This window comes from Gekko japonicus, unplaced genomic scaffold (assembly GCF_001447785.1).
Source record: "Gekko japonicus isolate JY-2015 unplaced genomic scaffold, Gekko_japonicus_V1.1 scaffold79, whole genome shotgun sequence".
Taxonomy (NCBI): Eukaryota; Metazoa; Chordata; class Lepidosauria; order Squamata; family Gekkonidae; genus Gekko; species Gekko japonicus.
This window is the reverse complement of record NW_015167530.1, coordinates 1,018,379-1,024,289: the sequence shown is the minus strand read 5'-3', so window position 1 is coordinate 1,024,289 and position 5,911 is coordinate 1,018,379.

Genomic DNA, 5,911 nt, shown 5'->3' with positions numbered 1-5,911 from the left:
TTTGCTTATCACACATATGTAGGCACTTTGTGGCCACATTAGTTCTGTGCAGGAATTGTAATGATTCATCAGACCTTCACAGTCTGTGACCCACCACCAGCCACAATGCAGCCACCAGTCATGTACTGTGGCCTGACAGAACTACCTTGTTTGTGCAGTCTCTGGCAAAAGGAAGAGGTTCATGGAATACCTTGCAGGCTGCCATTTGTGAGTATTGGGCTAGCTTTAGGCTTGGCATGTCACAGGTTCTACATGTCTGCTCCTATGCTCTTTGGATTCATTAAGAGTTTAAGATGCAGTCTTTTAGAACAACTAGAACTTTGTTTAAAAAAAGGGTCTTGTGTGACTCAAAAGACTGAACACTGCATTCTCAGAAGCCGGTGAAAATAAAGATTTTTGTTTCAAGTTTTATTGTTTGCTCTTATATTTGAAATATGTAATACATTTAGTAATACGTCTGATTTTACTTGTTGTACGTAACAATGCATAATACTTTACAAATTTGATGAATCGATATTTCTCCCCTACCCCTTTTTTCCTTCTGTGTCCCACTCTTTTAAGAGAAAATAATTTAAAAAATTATTTAAGAAGATTTTTGTTTCACATGCTGCTTGGAAGCTACCAAGGTCCATATACTAAAGAACCATCGGCCTATGAATGTAAGTAAAGCAAGGCATACCCAACCCTAGAAGGAGGATGTTCAATTTGTATGACACTACAGTGAGTGATTATTTAAGAGCCAGCCTGGGGACCATCCATAAATATATTTACATATCAAGGAGAAGAGATTAGAGTGGCAGGAAGCAAGAGGATTTTAACATGCAATTTATGCACTGCAGATCAAGGAAGCATTTTCAGAAGGGGCATAAAACATCTACACTTTGAAAAACCTCCTGGAAATTTAGGTAACCTTTCTGGCATGGACGGTCTTTTATTGATTTTTTCCCCCAAAATCTCATACAGCTTGCGATTTCACAGGCAAATGATACCAATTAATTGATTGGATCGCTCAACAAAAATTTCAGAACTTAACTGTCTTGGTTTGGAACAGAACAGCTTGGTTCAAGGTTCAAGATTCATCTGATGAAGGGGGCACTGACTCTCAAAAGCTTCTGCTCCAAAACTCTTGTTGGTCTCTGAGGTGCTACTGGAATCCAATCTAGTTGTTCAACAAAAAGGGCTAAATTGGGCCACTTCTGCACTGTCATTTTTGTCACTCATTTGTCCCAATTGCCCCTCCCCCCTTTTCCACATGTGTTTTGCTCCTTCTGGGATGTTCCACGTGTGTTTTGCTTCCTTTGGAACGTTTTCAAACCCCTCTGTTTTTAGATCGGATTACTATGAAAGCCATCCGCATGCCACTTGTGCTGGCTTCAACTCCCTGGTGTCATGTAGAGGTGAGAGTGTCATGCTAGGATCTGGAGGACCTTGCTTCAAATCCCTACTTTCCCATGGAAACTCGCTGGTTGATCTTGGGCCAGTGACACACTCTCAGTCCAACATACCCTGGCCTAAAGGGTTCTTCTGAGAATAAAATGGAGGAGAGGAGAATTGTAAGCCACTTTCCCCATCATGGACAAAAGTGGGGTATAAGTGAAGTAAAGAAATCAATCATCACTGGGTACATGGAACAATGAGCGGCCCTAAATGGGGATTCTCATTCCTACCCGCATCAAAGATACATGTAATTTGTTCAAGGGGGTTCTGGGGAGCATCACAATATAGGTGAAAAGTGGGCACAAGCATCTTGCTTGCTAAACTGTGGCAACCGACTTTTTGCACTCCACTGGAAGCAAATGCTTTGTTTGGCACCCAAAGTACTGTGCTCTAAAAGTCAATGTGTGTTATCTACCATGTGCCAGCAACTCACATATAACCACCACCAGTAAGATTAGTATGAATGACAGCCATCATGTACCCCTCATGAGTTATCTAGTCTCTGTAGCAAAAGAATGGTATTTTTTCACCTTTTTAATGTATAGTTGTGTGAATTTCTACCATGCTTTCTACTATGCTCACAGAACAATAGGAAGAGTAGATACCTCCAATTAAGTAACATAAAATTATGCCTTCATGCATAATTTTACATCCCTAAGCCACAGGACTTGAAAGCATTGCATTGAAATTGCTTTTCATTAATGCCAGATGGCATTTTTGAGGATAGGGACCACTATGCAACAAGTTAAGATAAAATTCATATTTAAATATAGGAAGATTTTTTTCCCCAGAAGGGAAAGATGGACTTGCATGAGTTTGTGGCTCCCATGTTAATTGGTCACATTAATACAAGTGGTTATTTAGTGCAAATCAGCTCTAGTGGATTATCAAAAACAACTTTGACCTTGAGAGTCTGAACTTGAGAAGACAATATGATAAGGAGCGACACACCAGGAGAAATTTTCCCTTTGTTAAATTTATATAAGTCTTCTCAGGCTTTACGCCTGGAAATCCTAAGGACATGGTTAACCTTACACATGGATTTGAATTAGCTAGTCAAATCCAATGTGGATGGAGAGATGTGGGTCAAACCAGGCCTACAGTACAAGATACCACTATGATAGGCCAAACCTCACTATGCCTTGCTTCCTGTCCAGTACTGGCAGCTTCCACCGTCAAAAGAAGCCAGTGTAGGGAGTAGCTCCCTATTATATTTACTAGATTTTTATATTACTTTTCTATTCACAGAATGCCCAATGTAGCTTACAAATGTTAAAAAGCATAAAATATAACAGCTATTGAGAGCAAAACATTAGTAAAAACACAAACAATTAAAATCCCAAGCACGGCAGTCAGATTTAAGGCCTTCTGGAACAGGTGTGTTTTCAAATTTACCTGCAGACCAATTAAACCTCTTGGAAGTTCCATATTTTAGGAACTGATCCCCTGTCAACTGAAAGATAATCTCAGAACCTAGGCAGGTTCATACAGGTTCCTTCAGGTGCTTCACAGTCAAACACTCGAGGGCTTTAAAGGCCAAAAACAGCACTTTAGACTGGACCCAGAAACAGACTGAAAGCCAGTGCAGTTGATTATCCTTGTGACAAACCCTGAGTGTTCTGGGGATAAAATTTATCTCCCTCCCTCAGGATATAGTCTCCCCTTAAATCTCCCACTGGTTTCTCATTAGGTTTCATTCAGGATTCCATTCCAGTCATATTTCTTAAAAATTCAACCTACTGTCTTCCTCCACAGGCTCCTCTGTTGGCCTCTGTGTTCCACTCAGGCACATTTGCACCTCTGTCTTCTCTTCCCATTCATGTTTCCCCTCAAGCCTCTCCCGAAGCTGCCTAACCTCTCCTTAGTTTCCCTTTCCCTGCCATTTGACGCTTTTCTTCCTCTATGAAGTATTAGTATCCTAATCTGCTTCTCTAAATTTAGATGATACTCCATTTTTGGAAGATACGTAGAAATTACCTGTTTTTATTCTAATAACTCAGGTGCTGTGAATTAGACATGCACCACATTTCAGATCACTAACTCAACAGGAAGTGACCTAGCGATGTTGCTGCCCTCATGAATGAATGAAATCCGGGCCATGCATCTTTGCTGTCATTGTGAAATAGAACTAACCCTAAATAACACTTGTAATTATCAAACTGTCAAAATTCTAATGTGCTTCACATCTAAGCGGGTTCAGTTTTGCAGCTGAAAATACACATAACAACAGGAGTTCTCCAAAACTGGAGTAGAATTTGAATCCAAATTCATCTGCCTGCAGGAGTGACAAATGATTTGATTGTCTGACTGTGATAGCTGATGAATCTGAGGGGAAGTTGGGGTAGGATTAGCTGGAAGGAAAAGTTTGGAGAGAAAGGAATCTAGATGAGGAAAGAGACTGCTGCCTCCCACACACACCCACTCACCTCTTTGGTAGGGAGAGCTGAATGGGAGAGGACAACAATGCACAGCGGAGGTGAAGTAGATCTCAGGCACTCCATCTTTTCATCAACAAGTGACCTAAAGAGATTCAAGAGTCTGGCACTGAAATAAAAGATACTAATTAGAAATGTAGCTGGGACAGCCCTTCACAGTCTATGGAAACAAACTCCTGATATATAGCCTGATCTAGGCATATTTGTATGCACCTAATCCTCACTTTTGTTCAGTGGTGCTTACTCAAAAATATTCCAGAATCCTATACACACTTTAGCATGTGACCCATCCACAATCCTGTGCACACTTACATAAGATTGCATGTTATTTTTTTCCTATGTTGCTCTTATTTTTTAATTTTTAAAAGCAATTCTATCGCCATTGAGACAGAAATAGAACAAAATATGATTCTGCAATCATAAGCATACTGGGATTTTTCACCAGATTTTCAGGCAAGTCCAAGACGGGGGGGGGGGGGGGACTACTGATCTGAACTGATCAGTCAAATGCATAATGAATAGAGGAGGATTGTCAATTCCTGGAAGGCACAAATGGGGGGGAAGGCAGCTGAGGATTCACTCAGGAGTGAGGCCAGAGGGCTTAAGAGGGGGAGAGCTATGTGTCCAAGGCCTCTGGAGCTGAGGGGTAAAAGGGCAGAGAGCCAGCAGTAAATGCTGTACAGCTATCCCATGTACCTACACCAGTCACACCAAACAACGCAGTTCAGCGGTTTTCCTCAATGTGTTATAACAATGTAATGTCAAATGCTTAATTCCTTAATAATATGCTGCACATAGGTATAAAACTGCAATGCTGTTATTAATTCTTGCTTGTAATCGCCATCCAAAATATTTTATTACAAACATTATAAAAGACAGCCTAGACTTCCAATAACAAGAAGTTCTGTGGAACATTAAAGGCTAGCATATTTTTGATGGGAGGAGTTCATATACTCAAGTCTACTTTTTAAGTTATTTCTTCCAAAATAAAGGGGAGGGGGTTGACAGTCTACTAGTAGAGCATGCTTTGTACGCAAAAGGTCTTCAAGTTCAGAGATGCCATTTCCAGGTAAGCACATATGTGGTACCAGGACTGGGAATGATGTGTAGCCAAGACCCTGAAATTCACTGCTAGTCAGAGCATACCATGCTAGGCTCCATGGGTTAATGGTCTGATTCTGTACACAGCAACTCTCTGTGTTCAGGTGCAATCCCCATCCGCACAGTTATATGGAAGTAAGCCCCATTAAACCCATAAAGGTTTACTTTTGAGTTAAAAATGAGACAGAACATTATCCGTTTAGAAGATTTATATGCCACCTCTCTAGAGATTTCAAGCCAGGCTCACAAGGTGGAGAAAAAAACCCTACACAATAAAATAATTTTGAAAGCCAATATTAAAAAAGCACAAAACAACAAGATCCAGCAGTCTAAAATTATATACATAATACAGCCCTCAAGGTATAAAAAGATCAGAAAAACAGCTTTAGAAGAACAGAAATGTTTTGGATTGGCACCTAAAGGACTGTAAAGTAGGCCTCAGGCATGTCTCAAAGCATAGGGCATTCCAAAAGCAAGCTAGTAAGGTAAAGGTTTCCCTTGCTCGAAAGCCAGTTGAATCCAACTCTAGGGATGCGGTGCTCATCTCCGTTTCTAAGCCAAAGAGCCAGCGCTGTCCAGAGACATTTCCATGGTCAGGTGGCCAGCATGACTAGATGCCAAGGTGCACAGAACGCTTAGGGTTGCCAACCCCCCCGGTAGGGCGGAATTCCCCCCGCCCCGGAGGCCCGTTACCCGACGCCGGGGAATCCAGGCCCGGGGGGAACTCCGCCCCGGCGTGCGCGTCACCCGGAAGTGACGTCGCACGCTGGGGGCAGGGCCACGCCATTTGAGGGGAAAACTCTTTGTTTTCCCCTCAAATGGCGTGGCCCCGCCCAGCGTGTGACGTCACTTCCGGTGATGCTCCGGCGGCGCGCGCGCGCGCACGCACACACGATCGGCTCCCAGACCGGCAGGACGCTCCCCCGCCAGTCCGTTTT